This window comes from Triticum urartu, chromosome 6 (assembly GCF_003073215.2).
Source record: "Triticum urartu cultivar G1812 chromosome 6, Tu2.1, whole genome shotgun sequence".
NCBI lineage: Eukaryota > Viridiplantae > Streptophyta > Magnoliopsida > Poales > Poaceae > Triticum > Triticum urartu.
The window spans coordinates 325708467-325725048 of record NC_053027.1 but is presented as its reverse complement, the minus strand read 5'-3'; positions in this window follow the sequence as shown (position 1 = coordinate 325725048).

Genomic DNA, 16582 nt, shown 5'->3' with positions numbered 1-16582 from the left:
TTCACGTGAGAAATTAATCGGAGTTACGTTCTTGCATGAGAAAATTTTAAAACTTGCTACAAAATATTATGGTTAATATGTGAGTTATATTGATCAGCAAAGTAATATGAGTTCTTGATGTTTATGCTTAGTGTGTATGCAGATGACAATCGGTCTTTTTCAATATTAAGTGATGCATGTGTAGTTTTGCATTTCATGGCATGCTATGACACCGGTCATTTTCATCTTAAGGTGAACCTGATTATAACTCAAGTTGAATATAATGTTGACTGGGTCATGGTGCCGCTGAATCGAGTGTTTCCCAGTGCAGTCACATTTTCCTTTTTGGGAAGGCCTTGATTCGGTCCATTGACATTGCCTTTGGTCGGTGCCTCCAACTAGGGAAGGTTGTGTCATGCTCACCCTGGCCCGGTAAGCAGGCATAACCTTGTGTGCCCGTTGTTGAGATTATGGTACCGGGTCCCCGAGTGGGATTGTTTTGGCCACGACGGTGGTCGGTGTGTCTTTGGTAGACACGGGGCCACCCAGGACTAGCCCGTTGGGGATTGGGTCGGAGTGGCCGGGAGAGTGTCATGGCAATGGAAGGGTTTTGTCGGAATGCCATTGGTCCACCCGAATGGGAGTGCGAGGCCATGGGTTTCGTGGTGTGGGTACAGTGTGCTACCTCTGCAGAGTGTATAATCTATCGACAGCCGAGTCCACGGTCACGGACACCTCGTAGTAGGTCCCACCATGAGTAAACGTTTAATAAAATTTGCACACTAAGCTATGAACTTTGCATTGTTGAGGATGGCAGAAAGGCCATCGAGATATTCAGGACTAGAAATTGGTCGTGGGTGTGATCGTCATAAGGATCACGAGTTACTCTTGTTAAGACCATGTTGGTGGTTTGTCTGTGATCCGGGAATGATCACGGTTGGTAAGTTGTCCCGAGGGACGTTCGAGCATGATCACAGCATGTTTGACATGTAGTGTTGCATTATTAATACTTGGTTAAGTATCATGATATTGTTTTCCATTATGATTATGTCTGTTGTGAGCTTGCAAGTACATTCAATGTACTGACCTGACATGTCATGCCAGATTTCAGGAAAGTCTCGTTGGAGAGGAGTGCTGCTCGAGTCTAGATCGTGTCCACATCGGTGTCCCTGTGATATGGAGCTTCCGCTACAACGTTATTCCGCTGCCATGTAGTTGCCCTAATCGAGGCCCCTTTATGTTCACTAAATAATGTACATATTGTTGAGCCGCACCGGGTGTGACGCTTGGCCTCGACATCTGTTGTAATATAAACTTTGTTCTGCTAGCATCAATAAAGCGGTTGTTTTCTGTACCAAGATGTTGTTTGTTTCCAGAAGACATGGTCTCTGGGCTGGAAATGCATGGTAAATAGGTCGCTCTGAGCCGGGGTGCCACAATGCTTGGTATCAGAGCCGCGCTGACTGTAGGCCATGCTAGACTGCGACGTGTTAACTGGACGTTAGATACACGTTTAAGTTGAGTGCCGGTAGTAATTTGTGCTGATTGTTGCGTTGCATGCATATGGTTTATATTTTTTATGCTAACTTCCTAATGGTTGTGGGTGTAGATGGCTCCGGTGCCGTATCCGTGCCAGTTGCAGGTGATGCCATACACGTCACCGCACCTCCTTCGCAACATGTGGCGTCGGTTGTACCCTCTCGGAGACGGCCCAGTCTATCGTGTGTACCGGGAGCATCTAGCTGATTCCGTGTATAAGTATCACGCAATGGTCACTCTGCGCACTAGTTCCGATTCCAGCTCTTACATTCGTACTTCTCGGAGCGGTTACGCCTCCACCGCTTCTCAGGCTGTCCAGTTTGCTGCATTCGAGGTCCTTGTCGAGCTTCGCTACAATGAGGTCCGAATGCAGAACCACCCAGGTTTCTATTACTACCCATCTTTGCACGACAACGGTCGTGTCCGTTTCCCTCTCATTGATCCGGAGTCTGATAGTGTTGCTAGCCACCTTGCTCGTTATGTCACTGCTAGCTATCTCATGATCCACGAGCTGGCTCGAGAGCTGACTCATGCCCGTACTACTTTAGCTGCTACTTTACTCACTTCTAGATCCTCCACTACTCCATCTTCTCTGGGATTTACCCCTTATATTCCCGTCAGCTCTAGCTCCCCTATTTCGCTGGTTACTCCTCCGAGTAGCATGGGCGTCTCGGCCGTGAACCCTCTCCGTACTCTTGCCGAGTGGGTCTCACTTCTCGCTACTCCTGTAGTCCCGATGCTTCATCCTACCCCTGCCCCTAAGGGAGAGCCCTCGAGGCAGCGCCATCGTATTACCTTTAACCCGGAGGTTTCCGTTAACCATGTTAGTTAGGGATTCGAGACCGCTTTAGGGGAGGACGCCGTAGCACTAGCAGAGCAGTCGTATCTTTGAGTATTCGCAGTTGTCTGGATGATGTACGGATGTAGTCGTATGAGTCATGATGTTTCGTTGCATGTATGAGAGTAGTTGAACCGGTCATGTTGTTTATCTTTCATGTATGAGTCTATGTATAATTATGTTGAGGCTTTATTCGCCGTATTTTCTTCGCTCCTTTGTTTTCTTCCGGGATTTGTCGCTGGTTTTTCCCCAATTTTATTCTTGGATGTTTCTCATCTCGGTTGCGTTGTCTTGGGAAAAATCCACAATAGGATGACGTGGGAGGCAGCAGAAGCAACGTTCGTGAGGGAACCCTTGTTCGTCATTCCGCACGACACGCATGACATTCTCCCGAACCGTACGTTCCGCCACCACCTCCACCGCCTAATCCGCCCTCCACCGAGCAAATTCTGCGTATGTTTGAGGAAAGAAGGAACAATGATCTGATCAAAATATTAAGAAGTGTGCAAGCTATGGTTGGACAGAATGGAAATTAGAATGGTCATCACTGAAAGCTGTCAGATTTTCAAAGGACCAAGCCACCCAGTTTCAGTCAGATTGTTGACCCATTGGATGCAGACGATTGGTTGCGCACCATTGAGAAAAAGCTTGAGATTGCTCGTACTGAAGAAAATGATAAAGTTACATTTGCAACTCATTATCTTGAAGGCACAACTTCCATATGGTGGGAAAATACAAAAGCCATGTGGCCGGTTGATGAGGAAATCACTTGGGAAAGGTTTAAAGACCAGTTCCGAAAATATCATATCCCTGCAGGAGTTATGAAGACCAAGAAACGTGAATTTCTCACACTCGTCCAAGGAAATCAGTCTAATGGCAGAATATTTGCAAAAATTCAATCATCTGGCCCGTTACTCTCTTTATGACATGGCCACCGAAGAAAGGAAGTTGACAGATTTATTGGAGGCCTAAATCCGCAACTTTGGTGTACTCTTGGTATGCTTGATTTCCCAGATTTCCAAACTCTAGTGAACAAGGCTTTCATTGCTGAATGGGAGCACAAGCTTATAGCAGATAATAGGCCTGTTAACAACGACAACAAGCGTAAGTTTGAGCCAAAGAAGGATTTGCAACCCGCGCAAAAGGCTTGTACCTGGCAGCAGACTCAGGTGGAATATGAGCCAAATTGGAAGCAGAATGTTAACAAGACCACCACTCAAGTCAAGAATGTCGTGACCAACCCAATACATGAGGAGCGTCAGCGCAATAATTCTTGCTTCAATTGTGGGCACAATGGACATTATGCCAGACAATGCCCCAAGAACAACAACATGAATGCCCTAAGCAGGCCACAAGTCAACTTTATGGAGTCATGGCCAACCTAGCAAAACTTCACTGGGCACGTGCATCATATCTCCGCCGATGAAGCCCAAGAGAAGCTCGAAGTCGTCATTGGTATGTTTTCTGTTAATGACATACCTGCCATAATTTTATTTGACTCTGGAGCTTCCCATTCTTTTATTTCTCGGAGTTTTGCTGCCCAAAACAACTTTCCTTGCACGCTTTTGGGCAAAAACATGCTGGTACAAACCCCGGGATCTATAATCAAGAGCAATTTGGTCTGCCGTAATCTAGAAATCAATATCAACGGAGTCTACTTTCCAACCTCTCTGATCATCATTGAGTCTGAAAAGTTGGATATTATATTGGGTATGAATTGGCTGACCAAATATCAAGTTTGCATAAACTGTGCAACCCGAGAAGTCACTTTGACCAGTCTGAATGGGCAGTCTACCAAATTCTATGCTCGCAAGAATATACCCAACCAAGAATTGGTTTGCACAGCTGTGGCTGAATTGGAATTTATTCATGTGGTCAGCGAGTACCCTGATGTATTTCCAGAAGAACTGCTAGGCATGCCACCAGATTGGGAACTGGAGTTTGCAATAGATCTTGTGCCCGGAACTGCACCATTATACAAGAAGTATTACCATATGCCCTCATCAGAATTAGTGTAGCTTAAGAAACAGCATGATGAATTGCTCTAGAAAGGTTATATTCGTCCCAGCTCTTCACCATGGGGATCACCTGCTATTTTCGCGGACAAAAAGGATGGTAATCTCCGCATGTGCGTAGATTACCGCCAGCTGAATGAGGTCACCATCAAAATAAATATCTGTTGCCAAGGATTGATGATCTATTTGATCAGCTCAGTGGAGCTAAGGTATTCTCTAAAATCGATTTACGGATCAGATATCATTAGCTCAAGATTAAAAAGGAGGATATTCCTAAGACCGCATTCACTACTCGGTACGGTCTTTATTAATATACCGTGATGTCCTTTGGTCTCACCAATGCCCCTGCTTTCTTCATGCATATGATGAACAAAGTATTCATGGACTTCCTCGACAAATTCGTGGTAGTCTTCATAGATGACATCCACATTTACTCCAAGGGTGAAGTAGAGCACAAGGATCACCTCCGAGCAGTACTGCAACGACTCCGCGACCATCAGCTATACGCCAAATTTAGTAAATGCGAATTTTGGCTCAAGCAAGTTGGATTTCTCGGACATGTACTATCCGCCAAAGGTATAGCCCTGGACTCGAGCAAAGTAAAGGATGTGCTCGATTGGGTGCCTCCCATGACTGTGACGCAGATCCGGAGTTTTCTTGGATTGGCGGGATATTACCGTTGTTTTATTGAAGGGTTTTCCAAGATTGCTAAACCCATGATGGAACTGCTCAAAAAGACAAGAAGTTTGAATGGATGGAGGACTGTGAGAATTTTTTTAATGAGTTAAAGATACGTCTGACAACTGCACCTGTATTGACTCTCCCAGACATTTACCGCAGTTTTGATGTGTATTGTGACGCCTCCAGGCAAGGCATTGGCTGCATACTTATGCAAGACATCAAGGTTGTGGCATATGCATCGCGACAGCTACGACCCCACGAGGGAAATTACCCTACTCATGATTTGGAATTGGGTGCGGTGGTTCATGCGTTAAAAATTTGGAGACACTATCTCATTGGAAAATGGTGCCAAATTTTTACCGACCACAAGAGTCTCAAATACATCTTTACTCAGCCAGACCTAAATCTCCGTCAACGAAGATGGCTAGAGTTGGTCAAGGATTATGACCTTGGAATAAATTACCACCCGGGTAAGGCCAACGTGGTTGCAGATGCACTAAGTCGAAAGCCCGTCAGCTTAAATGTCATCTTAAGATCATTGCCTCCCGAACTCCAAGAGGAGATCGCTCAGCTCAACTTGATCATAGTGGATGCTGGCCTCGCTAATGTTTTGGAAGTTACGCCCACACTTGAGATGGAGATCCACAAGGCCCGGTCCGCAAACGCCAAGCTACAAAGACGTGCCAAGAGCCAGATGGCAGATCAGGCCCCTGATTTCTCCAAGGACAAATTCGGTACCCTTCAATTCCGTGGACGAATTTGTGTGCCCAATCAACCGTACTTGAAGAAGAAAATACTGTCAGAAGCACATGGATCCTCATATTCCATTCACCCGGGAGGTACGAAAATGTATGAGGGTCTTAGACAAATATTCTGGTGGGATGGAATGAAGAAAGACATTGCCTATTTCGTAGCCTGTTGCGACATATGCAACAAGGTGAAGGCAGAGCATCAGAAGCCAGCCGAACTCCTCCAACCGCTGCCGGTTTCATAGTGGTAATGGGATGACGTTTGTATGGATTTCATTACGGGATTGCCTAAGACTCGGCGAGGCAAGGATGCAATCTGGGTTATAGTGGATACCCTAACCAAGGTCGCTCACTTCATTCCCATCAGCACCAGATACAGGGCAAATGAACTGGCATAGCTGTATGTATCCAGAATAGTCAGTCTGCATGGAGTACCCCGAACTATCACTTCCGACCGAGGTTCCTTGTTTACCTTCGCTTTTTGGTCCCGTCTCCATCAAGCCTTGGGGACAGCTCTGAAATATAGTACTGCTTATCACCCTCAGACAGATGGACAGACAGAGCGGGTAAATCAAATACTCGAAGATATGTTGCGAGCCTGTGTGCTAGCCAAAGGGGCTAAATGGGAAGATTGCTTGCCATATGCCGAGTTTTCGTATAACAACAGTTTCCAGACCAGCCTAAATATGTCACCATATGAAGCTCTGTATGGCCGTAAGTGCCGCACTCCTTTAAATTGGTCTCAAACTGGAGACAGCTGTATCTTCGGAACGGATCTCATGATGGAAGCTGAGAAACAAGTTAGGGAAATCAGAGACATATTGAAATTGGGAAAATCTTGACAGAAGAGTTATTATGATGCAAAGCATCGGCAGGTCAGTTTTGAACCCGGAGAACACGTATACCTCCGAGTCACTCCTATGAAAGGAGTCAAGAGATTTCAGAACCATGGAAAACTGGCACCCAGATTTATTGGTCCATTCCTGATTATGTCTCCGAGTGGGTACTGTTGCATATCAACTGGAACTACCCCCTGAATTGGCAGACGTGCACAACGTGTTTCAAGTTTCGCAATTGAGACGATGCATATCCCCGCCTGAGAAAAGGACTGCTATGGCTGAGATAGAGTTGACAAAAGATTTAACTTATGAAGAAAGGCCGTTTAAAATTTTGGATCAGATGGGAAGGGTCACTCGCAGTAAAGCCAGAAAATTTTACAAGGTTCAATGGGAGCATCACACAGAATCAGAAGCGACTTGGGAGCGGGAAGAATTCCTTAGGGATCAGTATCCAAAGTGGTTTTCCCAAGCAACCGAATCTCGAGGATGAGATTCATTCTAAGTGGGGGAGGTTTGTGACAGCCTGGTTTTTGCCCTCTCTTATTTGATTGATCTTCATTTGAAAATTTTCTAAAACTTGGAGTTCTTGAATCTTTTCATATGGATTTAAACATTTGGGCATCCTTGGCTTTCACCGAAGTGCTCCACTTCCCTCGTAAATCATCATTTCTCTTCTGATCCACCCCAAAATAATATTTGGAGTATTTTTATTAAATGAAAAATGTTCATTTTCTCTCAAAAACCCTAGCCAGATCAGTTTGCTTCAAAGCAACCCTAATTTTTATGGCTCAGAAAAATCTGAAATAATTCACAAATATTCTGTGAACCCTAGGGCACCTCCCTGAGCAAAAATATTTCATCACTTTTTAGAATATTTTTGCTACGGAAAATATTTTCTGTTCTGGACATAAATGGTGGTTTCTACAGCAACTACCATTTTACTTGCACCTTTTGACCTGAACTTTCTTGTGCATCATTACCTTAGTAACTCATGACTAGCCTTCAAAGCACAGCCTCTAACTCCCAGCCATTTGACCACAGTAACTGTTCAAAGTTACTGATCAGAAACTTACCTAGCTTGTAAAAACCTCTCTACTACACCTGGATCCAAACCAAATCATGGTAACACTCAAAACTACCATGAACAACATGCCAGACATGAAGTTTATGCTTAGATCGGCCTGATGTCATAGTTCACGCGGTGACCACGTTCGTCCAGGGGTGTTGGCATGCGTGTCGATGCGCTCTGAGTGCCGCCGAGCGCTCTGTTCGCGCGTGCTCGCTTCCCTCGCCTGCCCGAGCGTGCCAAACCGCGCCACCATCTTCGTCTCAATGCCATTAACCTCCCTCTGGCGCTTGCTGACACTGGAGGTCGCCACAGCGAGCATGGGCAAGGTCCGGCCAGCCCAACAGTGCGGAGCGCACTGTGCTCGTCGCCTTCCCCTCGATCCTGTGCTCGTCTCCGTCCGGCCATAGTTGCCACATGACATGCGTCGCCATCTCCCCCTCTCACTGACGCCACTCGTCGCCGGGCGCCGTGCACAGGTGTCCACCGGCGGAGCCTGAAAGCCCCCCACCACTCGCCTATAAATGCAGCCACCCCCAATCTCCTCGAGCACCATCCAGCACTCCCACACACTCCACAATCACGTAGGAAGCCGGAGCCCGGCCGAGCAGGCCTCGGGCCGCCGTCCCCGAGCTCGAGCTTGCCGGCGATCCCCTCTGGTCGCCTCGGTAGCTCCAGCCCCTCCCAGGCCTGGGCGACCCCTCCAGGGCCTCCGCCTCTCTCGGGTGAGGCTGTCTCACCCGCTTGGAGCCCCTGGAGTGGCCTCCGTTCGCCGTCTTCCTCAACTCCGGCAACCACCGTGTTCTGCCTCCGCTTGCGAGCCTGATTCTGATGCCGATGACCACCCCTAGCCACGCGACGGGTACGGGCAGGTGCGCCACCGTCCCCTCTCTAAATCCCTCCCTCTCGTTTTGGCCAAGAAGCCCTCGTCGCCGGCGAGAGCTCCGGCGGAGCTACGGCCTCCTCTGTTTCCTTCTCCCCCTTCCCCCACCTGACTAGCGGGGCCCGCTAGTCAGCCACTCTGTACGTGCATGAAGCGGTACGAGTGGTGGCGCCCTGAGGTTTTACGCCTTCGACGTCACCCCCCTCAGCTGTTTATTTAAATTGAAAATCATTTAAATTCCAGAGAGCTTCAAACAGTTATAACTCTTCAACCATAAGTCCAAACGAATTGATTCTTTTTGGATTGTGTTCTTTGAAAGGAAATCTGGCAGCTCACCAAAGATGACATTTTTCTGAGCTGTTTAGAATTTATGGTGATTTTCAGAAGTGTTCTTTATATTTGCTTTTTGTGTTTAAATTTATTTTCAGAGGGTGAGGCTTGTCTTGAGGATCACCAGAAGGCTTGTGAACCTCATCTGCACTAAGGCAAGCGACAACAACATTTTCATGGTGTCATTTCAATATTTGTGATTTTCTTACTTGAATTAAATGATTAATCCATGCATTTAAATAACTATGGTGTTATTTTTGTTTTGTTAAATGTTTGTGAGTTATTATGCTTGATTTACAGAATGTTGAAATTAGTTTAGTTGGGAGAGCCAAGTTAAGATTCATTTGTGGTGATGATAGTAATGATTTTGTTACGCATGTTAGTAATTATTTAAAGTTATTCTCTTGCCTTAAATAGAATGATAAAAATTTGCTAAGAAAATATTCTGTTAAGTACTTGTTTAGTCATTTTGCTTGACATGCAGAATGTTTGAACCTAACTTGGATGGGAAAGAAATTAGGAATTGTTTGTGGGAAAATCTTTATTATTCACGTGAGAAATTAATCAGAGTTAAGTTCTTGCATGAGAAAATTTTAAAACTTGCTACAAAATATTATGGTTAATGTGTGAGTTATATTGATCAGCAAAGTAATATGAATTGTTGATGTTTATGCTTAGTGTGTATATGGATGACAATTGGTCTTTTTCAATATTAAGTGGTGCATGTGTAGTTTTGCATTTCACGGCATGCTATGACACCGGTCATTTTCATCTTAAGATGAACCTGATTATAACTCAACTTGAATATAATGTTGACTGGGTCATGGTGCCACTGAATCGAGTTTTTTCCAGTGCAGCCACATTTTCCTTTTTGGGAAGGCCTTGATTCGGTCCATTGACATTGCCTCTAGTCGGTGCCTCCAACTAGGGAAGGTTGTGTCGTGCTCACCCTAGCCCGGTAAGTAGGCATAACCTTGTGTGCCCGTTGTTGAGATTATGGTATCGGGTCCCCGAGTGGGATTGTTTTGGCCACGACGGTGGTCGGTCTGTCTTTGGTAGACAAGGGGCCACCCAGGACTAGCCCGTTGGGGATTGGGTCGGAGTGGCCAGGAGAGTGTCATGGCAATGGAAGGGTTTTGTTGGAATGTCATTGGTCCACCAGAATGGGAGTGCGAGGCCATGGGTTCCGTGGTGTGGGTATAGTGTACTACCTCTGCAGAGTGTATAATCTATCGATAGTCGAGTCCACGGTCATGGACACCTCGTAGTAGGTCCCACCATGAGTCAACGTTTAATAAAATTTGCACACTAAGCTATGAACTTTGCATTCTTGAGGATCGCAAAAAGGCCATTGAGATATTCGGGACCAGATATTGGTCGTGGGTGTGATCGCCGTAAGGATCATGAGTTACTCTTGTTAAGACCACGTTGGTGGTTTGTCTGTGATCCGGGAATGATCATGATTGGTAAGTTGTCCCGAGGGACGCTCGAGCATGATCACAGCATGTTTGACATGTAGTGTTGCATTATTAATACTTGGTTAAGTATCATGATATTGTTTGCCATTATGATTATGCCTGTTGTGAGCTTGCAAATACATTCAATGTACTGACCTGGCGTGTCATGCCAGATTTCAGGAAAGTCTCGTTGGAGAGGAGCGCTGCTCGAGTCTAGATCGTGTCCACATCGGTGTCCCTGTGATATGGAGCTTCCGCTACGACGTTATTACGCTGCCACGTAGTTGCCCTAATCGAGGCCCCTTTATGTTCACTAAATAATGTACATATTGTTCAGCCGCACCGGGTGTGCCGCTTGGCCTCGACATCTATTGTAATATAAACTCTGTTCCGCTAGCATCAATAAAGCGGTTGTTTTCTGTACCAAGATGTTGTGTGTTGCCAGAAGACATGGTCTCTGGGCTGGCAATGCATGGTAAACCGGTCGCTCTGAGCCGGGGTGCCACAATTTCCCCATGAACTTAATACACTAGATGCATGTTGGATAGCGGTCGATGTGTGGAGTAATAGTAGTATATGCAGGCAGGAGTCGGTCTACTAATCTTGGACGTGATGCCTATGTAATGACCATTGCCTGGATATTGTCATGATTATTTGAAGTTCTATTAATTTCCCAACAGTAATTTGTTTACCCACCGTTTGCTGTTTTTCTCGAGAGAAGCAACTAGTGAAACCTACGGCCCCTGGGTCTCTTTCTCATATTATTTGCCTTCGCTATCTATTTTATTTGCCTTTTATTTTCAGATCTATTAAACCAAAAATACAAAAATACCTTGCTGCAATTTATTTTATTTGGCATTCGATCTATCAATATTTACAATTCTCTCACGTCCATTTGCCAATTTTGGTGCTGTTACCCGAAAGGGATTGACAACCCCTTTATCACGTCGGGTTGCGAGTAGTTGTTACTCGTGTGCAGGGGCTGTTTACATTGTGTTGCTTGGTTCTCCTACTGGTTCGATAACCTTGGTTCATATCTAAGGGAAATACCTACTGCCGCTATGCTGCATCATCCCTTCCTCTTTGGGGAAATACCGACGTAGCTTCAAGCGACATCAGTCAAACCGCAATAACAACATACATCATTCCCATTGTCATCGGTATGTTACTTGCCTGAGATTCGATCATCGGTATCCTCATACCTAGCTCAATCACGTTACTGGCAAGTCTCTTTACTTGTTATGTAATGCATCATCCCGTAACTAACTCATTAGTCACATTGCTTGCAAGGCTTATAGTGATGTGCATTACCGAGAGGGCCCAGAGATACCTCTCCGGTACACGGAGTGAAAAATCCTAACCTTGATCTATGCCAACCCAACAAACACCTTCAGAGACACCTGTAGAGCATCTTTATAATCGCCCAGTTACGTTCTGACATTTGATAGCACACAAGGTGTTCCTCCGGTATTTGGGAGTTGCATAATCTCATAGTCAGAGGAATATGTATAAGTCATGAAGAAAGCAATAGCAATAAAACTTAACGATCATTATGCTAAGCTAACGAACGGGTCTTGTCCATCACATCATTCTCCTAATTATGTGATCCCATTCATCAAATGACAGCACATGTCTATGGTTAGTGAACTTAACCATCTTTGATTAACGAGCTAGTCTAGTAGAGGCTTACTAGGGACACAGTGTTTTGTCTATGTAATCGCACATGTATCAAGTTTCCGGTTAATAAAATTCTAGCATGAATAATAAATGGTTATCATGATATAAGGAAATATAAGTAACAACTTTATTATTGCCTCTAGGGCATATTTCCTTCAGTTAACACATGCCCTTCACTTCAGTTTTACACACTTATCCACTGTGATGTTTAAGCATTACCTACGTTCTATTCATTTTCAACAATACCAGTTTGAATTGCAGTATTTGATGGCTATTAAGCATGTTGTCGGTAACATTGCCTTCCATTTTATATCTACTTTAACAACATGCTGAAACCAACACATTCAAGCTATCATTTGGAGATGATGTTGTTTGCCTTTGCTATATTTGTGATGTTAAGGTTGATGTACTTATCATGCCTTTCCACTACTTATCTAGGACAACAACGGGAGTGGCCACCATTTTCTGCCGAGATTAGTTTCATCCCTCGGCTTGTACTCCCCCCATCGTTCCATAATGTAGTGCATATAAATCCAGGCCTGGACACTTGTTAGCTTCTAATATTGACTTGTTGCTTGTAGGTACATATGCTCTTGCCAAGGATCCATGGATCGACCCTTTTTGTGTATGGGGAAATGAGATATTCATGAAAAAGCATCAAGTGAGGAAACTGATAAGGATTATTAGCAAAAACATAAGAACGACGGCAAGAAAATTATTTGTTTATGCTCTATCCAACACAACAGTGAGCTATAGGATGGTAACTACAAACTGTGCAGCCTTCTCTTTTTACTGCCCATAATGAGTTGTTAGACAACAATGTCCGAATCTTTTTCGTTCCCAGTGGTTCCCGAAGCAGTTCACTCAAGATTACCTTGCAAAGTACATGATTAGTGGACACGCAATGAAGGTTAAAGTATTTCATCCAGACTACAATGAGCATCGAGAAGTCCTAATGAAGATAGTGTAGGATGGATGGACAGCCATCACAAGGGGTTGTCCTAGAGTCGTGCGCACATTACGCATGGAGGAGGGCACAATATGGGCATTCCGCTTCACCTTCTCTAGCAACCAAAATGTCTTTCGCCTCTCTCTTTACAGTCTCTAGTACAACTGTGGTTCATCATTCTTTACTTGTTGCTTCTGCAGTTCTTCAATATATGTACATGTGCATCGAATTATGCATTCGTGGTTGAACCTATATTTATAATAAACATGGTTGTATATGAAATAAGTGATTGCCTGCTTTCAAATTCAAAACATGTGATTTTAAATTAGGGATTAATTAGAGATTACACAGCACACAGTTTGCAAAAGCGAAATGTCTGCGATAGACGTGGAGATCAGACACATTTCTAGGATCCACTACATGTGCAATCAATCTCTACTACACACATGATCAACCAAGAAAAACGTGTGCGATTAACAACAGCATCGCACACAGTTCTTTCTTATTAAATGTTTGCGATAGTCACCTTATCACGCATGCTTCACAATTATGGACTGTTTTGATTTTGTGTGCATCACAAACATTTGGTCATAGAATAATGCGTGCGATAAGTCGATCATCCAACGCGGGTACGACGGATGAATCGTGTGGGATGTATTCGAGCTTCGCATACAGTTTTATAGCGACAACCGTGTGCGCTCTTACATCGAATTGCACATAGTCAAGTAAAAGTAAATGCGTGTGATTGTCTACTTCTATAATCATGAACTATTTGTGATGGGTCACGCATCATAAACGTACCACCACAAAATACTGACTGCGATGGCAATGCGAGCACAAACGAGTAGGGAGTACTGTATATGCATCGAGGCTTCCTATCCCCTATCGCAGTCACTCACTCGGCGATGGTTCTGAACACTGTCGTGGAAAGGGGTTAAAAACCATTTGTATAGCACCCCGCTGTACCAGTGTGTACATCACCTGACGTCCACTCAAGGACCCATGTCTTCGGATCCCTGTTGTAGCCTGATATGTGCAGAGTGGCATAGAATTGCAACAAGAGTTCTTCATTCCAGTGCTCCTTGTTGACGACAAATGGGAGCAAGCCAACTTCACGGAAGCAGTCAAGGGCTTCCTCAAGGCAGGGGAGTCCAACAATGGCATCGCAGCATAGGCGCTTATGGGGAAAGATCATGTCTTGGTTGTAGAGAATGCACGAGTAATAGCTTTGCTGCAGGTGGCTCCAGAACTTGTCAGAGGATATCTTTGGCTTCTTGTATGGATTCTTGGCCTTGTCAAAGAATGTGTTGTGCTCTCTGAAGCTGAGCACACTGAATGAGCCTTGGGTGGTTGTAGCACTGGTAAGGCTTGGCAGCTTGGGCTTTGGCTTCTGCGTTTGAGGACTTTGCTGCACATGATAGTCATACCGGGGACCAAGAGCAGTAGGTGGTGTCATGATTGGCCATTTGATAGTTACAAGCTCACGACGATAGAATGTGTGTTCCATATTTTGAGGCACAGGAGGAGTAACAGCCACATGCGAGGTGGATGGCTGTACATTGTCTTCAGTGGCATCATGGGCTTTGGGCTGCACATTTTCTTTAGCCATGACAATTCATTGGCTTCATCAGCAGTGGTATTGGCAGCCACATTTGCCTCGGCTTCAGTGGCATCGGGAATAGGGGATCTGGCACAATCACATCTTCATTCACAACAGGTTCAGTGGTAGGGGGATAACTTCATGTTCTTCTTCTTCTTTTTCATTGGTTGATGCAGCCAGAATATCTTCAGCCTCTTTGGCTCAAGATTCTTGAGCGGTTTCTGAAGGGATGGCTTCAGGGAACACTTGACATGCTATTGAGCTTGTGGCATGCACATCCTCTTCAGGAACGCTCGACATGGAGACCGTGGGACTACGGCCTCTATGAAGCCTTCGGAAAGATGGCGACGCTTGTGGTGAAGGAGTGGTCTTCTCCATGTCTTCTCGGGTGTCTTGCGGAGTCTCAATCACTGGAGTAGTGACTTGAGCTGGCGGTGTGCGAGGAATAACTTCATGCAGTGGGCAGTTGAGTTATTGCTCTTCCCAGAACTCATCATGTGCGATTGGCGTCGTGGGACCGCTAATGCTTATCTGTTCACTTCTACATGGAGCAGGCGATGATACCAGCTTGGGCATGATCTGGGGAAACTGAGGAAGGACTACTTCATCAACAACATTGTCTTCATGACCAATGTCTTCAGCTGTGATGGTGTCAGCAGCTGGAATCTCTTCAAACTCATGAGCCATAGTGGTAGCAGGCTCATGAAAAACAAGTCGGCGCTCACGGTTGGAGGAGGCAGACAAGGCGTCAGAGATGGGTTCTACAAGCTGTGGCTCTGGTGGTGCAGTTTGATCTTTTCTTGAAGACTTTGAAGATTTTGTCATCAACTTCTTCTTGGATGGAGCAGCATTAGAAGCATCATGATGTTTTCGCTTCTTGGCTTCAGCTTCAGCCTGCTTCATCTTCTTCTGCTCAGAAGCAGCTGATGGGACCTTTGGCTTCGAGCCAGTCATGCTAGCAGGGAAGACAATGCTTGGTCTTTCCTGCCTTGGAGCTTCAGCTTCAGCCACAAGTGGCTTCTTTGGCTTCTTGGCGGCCATTTGAGGGTCAATGCCAGGATGCCCAAGTGCTTTCCTCTTCAAGGCTTCATTATGAGCCTGAATGCATTTCTTAGCATAGTGCTTGAGGCGCTCTCTTGGGCCTTTGTCTTCATCACGACGCTTAGCCAATTCATCCTTGAGATTAATCATCATTTGCTTGAAATTTTGCGCTTCAGTGACACTGAGCCGGGCCATGTGCTTCTTGAAGAGGGTCTTTTCATGGTCAATCTTGTTCTTCCGCTCAATGACCTTTTGAACAATTGCTAGCTCTTAGGCTATACAGCCATGAAAAGCCACGCTGATACCAATGGGAAGCTGCAGATCATCGAGGGTAAGAGAGGTATCTTCAAACCACTCGTCAATGAAGTTGTTGAGAATATCAGCATCAAACAGAGGCACATGATTAAAGATTTTGGCCTCCTATTTGCTCTTGCAGCATCTCAAGGGCATCATCATCTACATCTTCATCGCTAGAAATATCAACAATATTTTCATCATTGCGAAAGATGTGTGCGGGAGTAAGAGCTTTCCCTGAGATCTTCTTGGGCTTCATGGAATTTTTAGAGATGCGAGACAAGTCCTCGAATTGCACACTAGATTCGGGTGGTGCTGATTTCAATGGCCTCACCTTTGAAACTTTTGGTGCAGTAGAAGATTTTGAAGCCTTAGCCTTTTTCTTTGGCTTCGGGGGCTCTAGAACTTCATCATGTTTCCGCAGTAGCTCCTTCAAGAGTAGCCCTTTAAGTGGCGATATGTGTGGAAGCCCGTCGAAGCTATTGAAGGGACCAATGAGGTTCCGTTCAGCTTTTCGACTACCATCTAGCCTTGGAGCACCTGGGCCTGGGTTGAAGTCAATCCCAAGGCCCTTCTTGTTTTGAGCTGTTGAAGCCTAGCAAACTAAACATTGGCTTCAAATAGTTCATCATCACGACACCATCG